Source organism: Pristiophorus japonicus, chromosome 26 (assembly GCF_044704955.1).
Source record: "Pristiophorus japonicus isolate sPriJap1 chromosome 26, sPriJap1.hap1, whole genome shotgun sequence".
NCBI lineage: Eukaryota > Metazoa > Chordata > Chondrichthyes > Pristiophoridae > Pristiophorus > Pristiophorus japonicus.
Window position 1 is genome coordinate 19,055,661 of NC_092002.1, and position 12,201 is coordinate 19,067,861.

Here is a 12,201-nt window from a genome sequence, read left to right on the forward strand (position 1 = left end):
GGTCACCACATTACAGGAAAGATGTGATTGCACTGGAGAAGGTACAGAGGAGATTTACGAGGATGTTGCCTGGACTGGAGAATTTTAGCTATGAGGAAGGATTGGATAGGCTGGGGTTGTTTTCTTTGGAACAGAGGAGGCTGAGGGGAGACATTATTGAGGTGTATAAAATTTTGAGGGGCCTAGATAGAATGGATAGGAAGGATCTATTTCCCTTAGCAGAGGGGTCAACAACCAGGAGGCATAGATTTAAAGTAATTGGAGGGAGGTTTCGAGGGGATTTGAGGGGAAATATTTTCACCCAGAGGCTGATGGGGGTCTGGAACTCTGCCTGAAAGGGTGGTAGAGGCAGAAATCCTCACTACATTTAACAAGTACTTGGATATGCGCTTGAAGTGTCGTAACCTACAAAGCTACGGACCAAGAGCTGGAAAGTGGGATTAGGCTGGATAGCTTTTTGTTGGCTGGCACGGACATAATGGATCATAATGGTCTCCTTCCGTGCCGTAAATTTCTATGATTCTTAATGTCACATCCGAAAGATGGCCCCTCCAACAGTGCAGCATTCCCTCAGTACTGCATTTAAGTGGCTGTGGTTTTCTACTCGGGGACAAGCACCATGTGCTTAACTTCCATGGGGGGAGTGAATGTGTGGTTATTATTTTCCTGACCTCACTAAGAACAGATATAAGTGAAAGAATAAAATAGTTCACTGCTGAAAGAAATATCAAGAAAAATCTTTCTGAAATGTTATTTTTAAATCGGATCATTTTTATAAAATGATGGGTTTCGCGGTTTACTACAGCTACAGCCCTTGGCTTATTCATTCTGTCCTCTGTTACACGTACATTGCACTCATTATATCTAGCCCAGTATCAGGGATTGGTTTGTTTCCAATTCCCAGTTTTGTCTCATGTCGTTAAACGATAGTTTCCCATTTATTAAAACATACAGACAATCTTTCTTCACAGTGCAGTTCAGTCACTGCCCACGCACAGGCTTGATGGATGGATTCAGAAGAGCCTGTTGTCACAGAGACTGGACTATTGTCTATCGTTCCATAAACTGCACCATAAGCATTCAGTTTGGAAATCTACTGGATAACAACAACTTGCATTTATATAGCGTCTTTAACGTAGTGAAATGTCCCAATGCGCTTCACAGGAGTATTATGAGATAAAAAAACATTTGATACTGAGCTGCATAAGGAGAAATTAGGGCAGGTGATCAAAAGTTTGATCAAAGCGGTAGGTTTTAAAGAGCGTCTTGAAGGAGGAAAGAGCGATAGAGAGGCGGAGAGGTTTAGGCAGGAAGTTCCAGAGCTTAGGGCCACCAATGGTTGAGCGATTATAATAAGAGACGCTGAAGAGGGCAGAATTAGAGGAGCACAGACACCTTGAGGAGCGGGGCGGGGGGGGGATTGTGGGGCTGGAGGAGAGCTATAGAGGGGTGAGGCCATGGAGGGATCTGAAAATAAGGATGAGAATTTTGAAATCGAGGCATTGCTTAACCGAGAGCCAATGTAGGTCAGCGAGCACAGGGGGTGATGGGTGAACGGGACTTAGTGCACGTTAGGACACGGGCAGCCGAGTTTTGGATCACCTCTAGCTCACCAAGGTTGGGAAATATTGATGATTTTCCACGGGTAACCTTTAGGCAGTGCAAGTAGCTTGGCCCTTCCTTGCTCCAATACTGAGCTGTTCCACCACGAGTACACCCCCAACTTCAGCGGATGAGCAGATGGGCAGCACAGAGAGAGGGACATACAGAGAGGGAGGGAGGGAGGGACAGAGAGCTCTTCTGTCAGAGTCATAGCAGATGACTGGGAGATCCCAGCGGAAATTCACCTCTCGTGTTTCTTTTAATAGATATGTTCCCCTTATTGAGTTTCCACAATCCACACCTGCCAACTTGCGTTCAGGTCCCACCAGCTCTATTTCTATATCTAACCAGATGCTGGATTGACTGTCCTTGTGCATATACTCTGCCTCTTTATAAGGTGCACCCTCTATGCAGAATAGGACTCTATGACACAGCACTTGCTTGAACACAACACATGTTGTGTTTTATATTTCACTCAGAGGTCAAATGGCTGGCCTCAGCAGCTTGGGCAAGTGTTTGGTATCTGATTGGACCTGTTTGCAGAGAGGAGTTAATGCAGGAGAACGTGTTCAGAACATCCTTTGAGTCTGCCTGCAGCAACTGTCAGAGAAACGTCACCGCAGTTCTACAGAGGAATTTTAAAAAAAGACTTGCATTTATATTGCGCCTTTCATGACCACCGGACCTCTCAAAGCTCTTTACGGCCAGTGAAGTACATTTGGATAATGATGTTGGTTGAGGAATAACTATTGTCCAGGATACAGGGGAGAACTCCCCTCGTCTTCAAATTGTGTTATGAATTCTTTTATGTCAATGTGAGAAGGCAGACGGGGCCTTGGTTTAACATCTCATCCAGAAGAAGGTAACTCCAACGCTTTCAGTACTGCACTGGAGTATCAGCCTAGGTTTTATGTGCAGAAGTCACTAGAGTGGGACTTGAACCTATAACCTTCCAACTCAGAGACAAGTGTGCTACCCAGGGGCCAAGGCTAACACTTGTGACATTTGGTAGATAAGTGCTTGTGGCTGCAAGGACATTGCATGACCCAGCGTGCAGAGAAACTAAACCACTAGCATCCCAATAGCGCTGCTCCCCACCCCCACCACACACTGATCTGCTACCACAGTTGCTCCTCCCAGCCAAAGCACTTCATCACAATCTTAGGTTAAAGACTGGGACCAGCTCATCTTAAATCGACACCAAGAAGAAGCACAGCAGTAACCGACAAATGCGTCTTGCAGAAATTCCCAATCTTCCATACAATGCGCATGATGTTCAATGCAGCCGCACAAAAATACTCAGTCTCAGAAACGTCCCGCTGAAATCACCACCAGCTTGAAGGAGACTACCTCGCCCTCAAACTGACAGCCCAATTTATATGGAACTCCTTTCAAAGTTGAAAAATCTGGCACAGGATCTTATTTGCATAACTTCCATATGTAAAAACTGAGTCCCGCAGGCTGGCAGTGTACGCAACAAAAACCAACAACAACTTGTACTTATATAGCACCTTTAACATAGTAAAACGTCCCAAGGCGCTTCACAGGAGTGCTAGCAAAGAAAAATTAGCACCGAGCTACATGAGATATTGGGCAGGTGACCAAAAGCTTAGCCAAAGAGGTGGGCTTTAAGGAGCGTCTTAAAGGAGAGAGAGAGAGAGACAGGCGGAGTTTGGGGGGGAATTCCAGAACTTCGGGCCTGGGCGACTGAAAGCACGACCACCAATGATGGAGCAAAGAAAATTGGGGATGTGCAAAAGGCCACAATTGAAGGAATGCCAAGTTCTTGAAGGGTTGTAAGTATTATGTCTGTAATGTACCTATGAATGACTCCACGAGGCAATGTGTTGTACTCAAACTGTAGTGACCTTGGTCCTTTATTCCTAACTCCAAAGTGAGGCAGCCGCATGGTGGCTCCCTTTTATACAGCCCCTGCCACCAGGGCAGGAAACCCTGGTCTCCACCAGTTGCACCCTCTAGTGGTGCCAGCATGTATATACACAGTGTAAACCTATTGATCGTACATCAGGTAACCAAGTCTCCATCTTATGCAACTATACTTGACTACACAGAGAGTATATCTATAGTCTGCATATATAACAGTAAGGGCTGGAGGAGATAACTGGGATAGGGAGGCGTAATGCCATGGAGGGATTTCAAGACGAGTAAGAATTTTAAGCGGCACTTGGAAATTCAGGCACCGGCTAAAGCCAACACGCAAAGTCGAAGGCCAGATTCTGTGACCCACACAAATGGTCAGCAAGCGGACTGATCAGGCCGCGCGGAGCTATTTGAAGAAAATGATAACCTGTGAGATATTCATACATTCTCAAGGCGATCAAGAAAATGAATTGCAAAACACTTTTTTCAAAAGCCACGCTGCTTTAAGCTAATTACAGCAGTTTGCTTTTTAAAAAAATAAATTGAGTTATGGTGCAAGTTGCAATGTAAACCTTCTCAGCAGACAGACAATCAGCAGGACAATTATTAACTAATATTCATATCATGGAAATCAAAACATAAAATCTGTTCGATTTGACTTCGCATCACATCTGTTGTGGTTTCTAATTGGGATCTGCTGGTTGATTTGACACTGTAGTGGTGATGACTGGTGTTGTTGGCAGCTGAATTAGGAGAGCTAATAAATATCACAAGAAGCAGCAATGTTATGACAGCCACATTAATAAATATTATGATAGATCTCTAACCCGTCCCTAATTTGATTTTGCAGCTCTTTGTATAAACAGAACGAAGGGCGTGTGGAGTGTCACTAACTGCAAACGTCTCCACCTGCGTCCGAGCAGCAGTGGCAGACCAGGCCAGTAGAGGACTCCCTATACCTGGAAAGGAGAGCTTGATGGATTTATGTTACTGTGGGCTAGAATTTCCTTTGGGATCGCTACTGCCCGATTGCATCTTTTGAACCGCCAGAGTACCGGTGCTGCGCGCTCCCGTGATTTTTGATGGTTGATTCTCGACGGTGGCAGTGTGTAGCGGTATTAAAGGCAAGCAGCACCCCCCCCCCCCCCCCCCCAGAAAAACGCGTTTTTTTTGGTCTCTGCACATGCGCGGGCTTTCTCCGGCGATTTCAGGGTCAAAGGTGACCCTGCGCATGCACAGAGAACAGTGAGAGAGTGTTGGTGATTTGGAGACTGCTGAGGTGGAGATTAATTTGAAAAATAAAGAGAAGTTATTTAGATCTATTTGTAAAGTGATTTGGAATATTATTTTCAATAATAATTAATAATATAACACATAATAGTACAACATAAATAATAATAATAAAGAAATATTTAAATATAAATATCAGTATAAATAAGATACAAAAACAAGTTATGAAAGTGGAGAGGGTGGTAGGTGAGAGGAGGAGGGCTGTTTGTTTCTGTGAAGAAGCCCAGGAATCGTTGGTCCACGAAGTGGAGGCCCGCTGGGAGCAATTGAGGAAAACCTGCACCAAACGTATACCAGAGGTTATAGCAAGAGATCGCTGAGGCGGTGTTGTCCGTCACGCCTGTGATGTGGCGGCTGAACCAGTGCCACAGACGGTGGAATGACATCGTTGGGTCGGCGAGAGTAAGTAATAACTTTTATCATGCACTGACTGATTACTCTTAAGTAGTGCCTTGTTTTATTATGTTGTAAAGCTTGGTGTCATTTTTTATTTTCCATCATCGATCTCATTGTGTTAGTCCTCTGTATTTTCATGTGTTCATCATGCAACACTTGCATGCTAACAGAACTGAAATGGTGCACTCGTTGATGAAAAGACTGGGGACGGTTAATTGGGGATGACTACCGATATATGTATTCTTCCATATTAATAGCTGTGAAATTAGTTTACACATAGTTTTTGTCACCTTTACAGAAAAAATTAGCCGGCAATAGGACAGAGCTCCGCAAAACGGGCGAGGATCCGCCGAAGAGTCTTGAATTAACGGACCTAGAAGAACGCGCTGCAGTCCTGACTGGAGCGTATGATCGCACCGTCACATGTGTTGGTGCCGAACCGGTTATCGCGGAGGGTAAGTCTGCATAATCCCTGGGCTGTACTGCGGTCATGTCATTCAATGTTATGTCAATATAATGTAGAATGTAATGCTGTGAACACGAAATGTTGTTAGTTATGACATCAATTTTTGGTTGATTACTTGGAAAGCAACACACTGTTTGGGACTCAAGTTTTGTTATGTCATATAGTTTCTGTCTACTTTGCTTATGATAGTTTTGTGTAATGATTCTTGGCAAGATATGTTCTCCACGTAAGCCTGCACAAAGTGAATTGCCCTCATGTTACCTCTGACCCCCTCCCCTCCCCTCCCCTGTCACCAACCATTAATGTTATGTTTTTACAGTTGCACAGGTGGAGCCGCCTGCCCGTCCCAGAGAGGAGTCATTGGAGGGAATGAGGAATAAAGAGACGGCGATGGAAGAGATGGTGATGAAACAGCAGGAGGAGAATACCCCTCAAAAGTTTAGTGGAGGAGGAGGGAGGGGTGGCAGGACTTCAAGGATTCTTTCTACCTGCGGCCACTGGTTCCTCATCGGAATCCAACTTTCCTGGATTCTGTTCCGAGGCAGCGGGACCAAGCAGCATGCAGCGATGCACACCGATCCCATGCTGAATTCGCGGAGGCTGATCCAGCAAGGTGGGAATGCTACGAGCCTGGACATGGTGGGACTGTCTAGGATGTGCATCGACTTGAGTCGAGAATTCCTCTCGGCCATTGCTGGGTTGTCCACAAACATGGCCGCTTTAGCAGCCTATCAATCGGAGGACATGGCGGAGCTGATTGTGGCAGTAAGGGAGAATAACCAGACCGTCAATGCCAATGCTATGTGGCAATCGACAGTTGTGGGATATGGCACTGCACCCTCAAGATGCAATACCACCAATGGTGACAGCACCTGATCGTTGGGAGGAAGTTGTTTCTTCCAACTTTGAAGATGGATCCTCAGCATCCCCAGCTTCTCCAGAGCCCCCACACATAGCGCTGCCATTGTCGCCCCCCCCCCCCCCAGCAGTCACGTTCGAGGTGTTCTGCTGCATGAAGTACTGATCCCGACGTGGGCAGGGCCAGGGGTATTGATAGCGAGAGGAGGGGGGAATAAGGGTCATGGAGGGGGGGCGATTGGGCAGGAAAGGTATTGGGAAAGGTAGCCACAGGTAGAATCATGAGAGGGTGCAGGGTGGTTTGAGTGTTTTTACTGTTGTTGTTGATAATCTTTTGTTTTGTAAAATTTTCATTCAGAACAATTATTTTATTTTATTACATTGTTAAAGTTTAATTCAAGTTACAAGTTTTATTAAAAAAATATATTCAACTAAACCATTCTTATACTGTGTCTCACGCACTTCTGAAAAATGAGGGATAACAATATTGGCAGTGAAACTACAGGCCCCATTTCTTTTAAAGCACACAGTATATTCAGATGTCCAAACCATTATCCACAATATATTCAAAATCCCTTAATAACTACTACAGGAATCACTCAAAATCAATGAAAATCACTAAAAAAAATACATTCCAGCCTGCTGGCAACTTCACACAGCCTCCGCCCCAACCCCCCCCCCAACACACAGAAAAAAAAAACAAAATGGAGGATTAACACTGGGACAAGGCAAGGTAAGTACCTAAAAAATGGGCGGTACCGATCATCAGCGATAGCGGGCAATAAAAACGCTATTAGGGAAATTAGCACTGCAGGGCGGGTGATGTGCAGCGGAAATCGTCGGCCGAAATTAACAGCGGGATAATCGGGACTAAAACGGGCAGTACAGGATGGTAATTCACCAATCCCAATGGAAATTCTAGCCATTGAATTTTAAAGCACAGAAACACGCCATTTGGCCCAACTGGTCCATGCCGGTGTGTTTGCTCCACACCCCACTCCATCTAATCTCATCAGCATATTCTTCTGTTCCTTTTAGTTTTGGTATCTGAAGAAGGACGTGCTTGCCTTAGAGGCAGTGCAATGAAGGTTCACTAGATTGATCCCTAGGATGAGAGTGTCGTCCTTTGAGGAGAGATTGAGTAGATTGGGCCTATACTCTCAGGGGTTTAGAAGAATGAGAGGTGATCGCAAGTTTCTGATGGGGGTTGACAGGGTAGATACTGAGAGATTGTTTCCCATGCGTTTTAACGTAGAAAAACATCCCAAGGTGTGTCAAGGGGTCTTAATCAAAAATATTAACGTGGAACCAAAGGAGAGGAGATTAGTAGCACACGCCTCTAAACTTTATATTTTATTTCTCTCAGATTTTTTTCGAGTGACGTACTGTTTCGCATCTGAATGGCTGAGTGAAACATAAGGTTCTGAGGGGGATTGAGAGGCTGGAACTAGGGGGCACAGTCTCAGGATAAGGGGTCGACCATTTACGACCGAGATGAGGAGGAATTTGTTCACTCCGAGGGGTGTGAATCTTTGGAATTCTCTACCTCAAAGCCTGTGGATGCTGAATATTTAGGTATATTGCTACAGTAAGGAATAGTAAAAACATGAAAAATCACCCAGATCTGGAGACATGAAACAATAGTACAGAATACATGAAGCATACTACACACCACTGGTGCTGAATGGTTGAGTATATCCAAGGCTGAGATCGATAGATTTTTGGACTTGAGGGGAATCAAGGGATATGGGGATCGTGCAGGAAAGTGGAGGTGAAGTATTGAATGGCAGAGCTGGCTCGAGGGGCAGTATGGCCTACTCCTGTTTCTAATTCTTATGTTATGTTCTTTCTCCCTCAAGTACTTATCTACACTTGATCCAATGACACGGGAGATCGATTAAAATAAATAAATACAATTTAGCATCAGAACATAACAAATGAGTTGGTAGCACAATCAGGAAGGACAGGGGAATAGATTGGTGCAGACACCTCTGGTTGAAGAGCTAGCACTGACACAGGTGGGTCAAATGGCCTCTTTCTGCGTCACAATTTCTATGTTATAATTTGAAAAGAAATTGTGTCAAAATTAACATCAAAAAAACAATATATGATTGGTGTGATAATGACCAGTGAAGAATGTTCACATACAGCATTTCATTCAAATTGGGCAAGGACTGGATTCAGTGCAGTTTATGTGTCAACCTTGAGGATAATCTCTTTGCCATTCATATACGCCAGCTTTTAAAGTCCAATCTGTATCACAAGTACACAGGAAGTGAAATGGGATGGATTTTGCGGTCACAGATAAACAAACTGGCACTCAGACTTTCTATGGACTTTTGCACTGGAGGTTCCTGTCAACCAACCATCCCAACAGCGCAGCGCCCCCCTACAGGGTATCTGGGACCTGTGTGTCTCCTTAACCAATCAGATTGAAGAATCGTTAATGAGCAGCACAGAGTCAGTTTGAATATTGAATTCAATGGCAGATCAGGCACAGAAAGTGAAATAAAGAGAGGAAGAAAAATGGGATTAAGAGAGATAAAAAAAAAAACATGTTAATTAAAATCTGAAAGAATGAGACTCCACACTTGTAAAAGTTAATTTTCAGTGCTAGAGAGGTTGTTTGACAATAATTAAGACATATCACGCTGTTAAACGGGTACTTACACTGGAATGGACAAGCGCTATCGTTTTCTGGTGAGTTTCATTTGTATATATCAGGTAAGTACAGTAACTTCACGCTGTTCCATGTCTCTCGGCGAGATACTGTTATTGCGCAGCTTCCGGAGGAACAGCACATCTCGGTCAACAACTTCCGGATTTCTGCATTTGTGCAGTCGCTGGAGGCTGTTGTCCGATTTACTCGTTAATAATGGTGAGCGCTAATAGCCTCACTGTTATTTCTACCTCAAAATTAGTTCGACTGCCTGTAACAGAAAGGGACCAGCTGTGACCATGGGCAGGGTCTGGAATATTAAACGGTTTGCCCCAATAGAGCCTGCGGTGTGAGCCCACCAACATCAGCAACACGTTCAGACAAAATTACTCTCCACTATTTTAATGGAGGGATTGGAACCGCAGTAATGAAGAGTTATAGTAACTCTCAAAGTAAAGGATCCAAAGCCATTGCAGTGGCTTGTAGTAAGTTATACTTTCCAAAACATGTCATAGCCTTAAACATGCTCCCAGACATTATTTATTTTTGAAAGCCCTGCACAGTTTGATGTTCTAGCCACAGTTGTCTACTCTGTGGCTCTGATAGAAAGGCATTATAACATAATGTCGGGATGTAATGGGACCATGTGACAGGGAGAGCGATTACTAACAAATAAATCATATAAGGATTATTTTCCTCTGGCCTTCCCCCAAATAGTGATTAAGAAACAGAAGTAGCTGTGAGGTAAACACTAATTCTTTGATCCTATTCTGCTCCTGGACAGCAGTGCACCTGAACGTCCTCTACTGCTTTTCTGGCATCTGTACTTGAAGAGGGTGCAGCGATATTATAGAATAGTACGGCCCATCGAGTCTGCACCAGTTCTTTCGAAGAGCAATCCAGTTAGTCCCACTCCCCCGCTCTTTCCCCATATCCCTACAATTGTTTCTCCTGCATGTATTTATCCCATTCTCTTTCGAAGGCTACTATTTCAAATCCACCATTCCACGCAAAAGAATCTCGGAGAGCTTTGCACGCAGATTTTCTTAATCGGACAGGGACAGCTGATATTGTAAGGAAAGAACAAAATCGTTTTGTTGCTTTAGTACTTGTTGCAAAATGCTGTTAGTCCTTTTGCTAAGATAACAGAGGCACAGTTTACACAACCTAAAGCTGGGTCCTGGGCAGCAGTGAGCTACTGTGGGCCTTTCTTCAGCTGCAGGAAAAGGCATGGGCTAGACTGCAGAGGCTTCCTCTGGATCTCCGCATGGAGAACAGCACCAGTTACCTTGGAGATGGAGCTGGAAGGTCTCAGACCTTAGCATAATATCTAGGAAGTTTTATAGCATGGCAAGGAAGCATTACAGGAAGTAAGGGTTCAGCCGTGGCTCAGTGGGTAGCACTCTCGCCTCTTGAGTGAGAAGGTTGTGGATTCAAGGGACTTGAGCACAAAAAATCTAGGCTGACACTCCAGTGCAGTGCTGAGGGAGTGCTGCACTGTCGGAGGTGCCGTCTTTTGGATGAGGCCCCGTCTGCCCTCTCAGGTAGATGTAAAAGATTCCATAGCACTATTTCGAAGAAGAGCAGTGGAGTCATCCCTGGTGTTATGGCTACTATTTGTCCCTCAATCAACATAACATAAAACAGATTATCGGGTTATCACATTGTTGTTTGTGGGAGCTTGCTGTGCACAAATTGGCTGCCGCATTTTCCACATTATAACAGTGACTGCGCTACAAAAGTACTTCATTGGCTGTAAAGTGCTTTGAGACTTCCGGTAATCATGAAAGGCATTATATAAATGCAAGTCTTTCTTTCCATTTACACTTTTTTTTACAATATTAATTCTCGTGATATGAGCATCGCTGAAAAGGCCAGCATTTATTGCTGCAGTCCACGTGGTGAAGGTGCTCTCGCAATGCTGTTAGGAAGGGAGTTCCCAGGATTTTGACCTGGCAGTGATGGGGAACAAAACGGAGGTAAAAGTCCAAGTCAGGAAACTTAGAGGTGATGGTGTTCACACGTACCTGCTGCCATTGTCCTTCCAGGTGGCGGAGGTCGCAGGTTTGGGAGGTTCTGCTGAAGAAGCCTTGATGACTTGCTGCAGTGCATACTGTGGTTGTGGGGAAGTTGCTGCAATATATCAGCAGGAACACTGAGTGAACACTTGAACAAATATAAGCTGATCAAAGAGAGGCAGCAGGGACTTATGAAGGGTAGGTCATGTCTGATCTAGCAGAACTTTTTGAAGATGTCACTAATATAGTAGAGAGGGCAATGCCTATGTATGTTCTCGATATGGACTTCCATAGGCAATTAATAAGGTTCCACACTGGAGGTAACCTTACGTCAGTGGTTGGTAATTGGCTGAAAGGTAGGAGACAAGGGTAATGGAAATCTGGAACTCACCCCCAACAGGTTGTGGTCGCTGGGGCCAATTGAAATTTTCAAGACACAGATTGACAAATCTTTGCTAGATAAGGGTATCATGGGATATGGATCAAAGGCGGGAAAATGGATTTGAGATTACACATAATCTAATTGAATGGCGGAACAGGCTCGAGGGCCTGAATGGCCTCCTGTTCCTATGTTCCAAAGTGATGGAATCCTACTGACGCTTGATTGGAAATTATGAACATGTTCAGACTGCTGTCTTCTGGGAGCTACCGGAACAATAACTGGATCAAAGTATCAACTTCAAGCCCCGGTTTCGAGAGAGGCTGAGATCTTTACATAAAATGATTAATCAAGATACACAAAGACAGATTTGCAGCTTAGTTTAATTTTGTTAATATGAAATTTGTAATTCTTAATTTTGATATTGTTAGAAACTTTGGTCCTAAAATTCCACTGAGATTGCACTGGTCTCTCCTAACCCCTCACCCCATCCCCATAACACCAGAGGAAGCTTGTTAAAACCCCTAGTAAATGAGGTAAAAGCCCATTTCAGTAGTTTAAGCCAGGTTCTGCTGGAGCCCCTCAGAGTTTTGGCAGAATACTCTTGGAACCCCTGTTGAAATTTCACACCCTTATTCTTATCCTGTATTCA

General features: G+C 44.3%; 1 protein-coding gene across 6 annotated transcripts in view; it reads right to left on the minus strand.

Moving 5' to 3' along the window:
- The window catches only part of LOC139239229 (sodium/calcium exchanger 3-like), a 519,976-nt gene that overhangs the window by 70,523 nt on the left and 437,252 nt on the right, over nucleotides 1-12,201 (minus strand). The window lies entirely within an intron of this gene.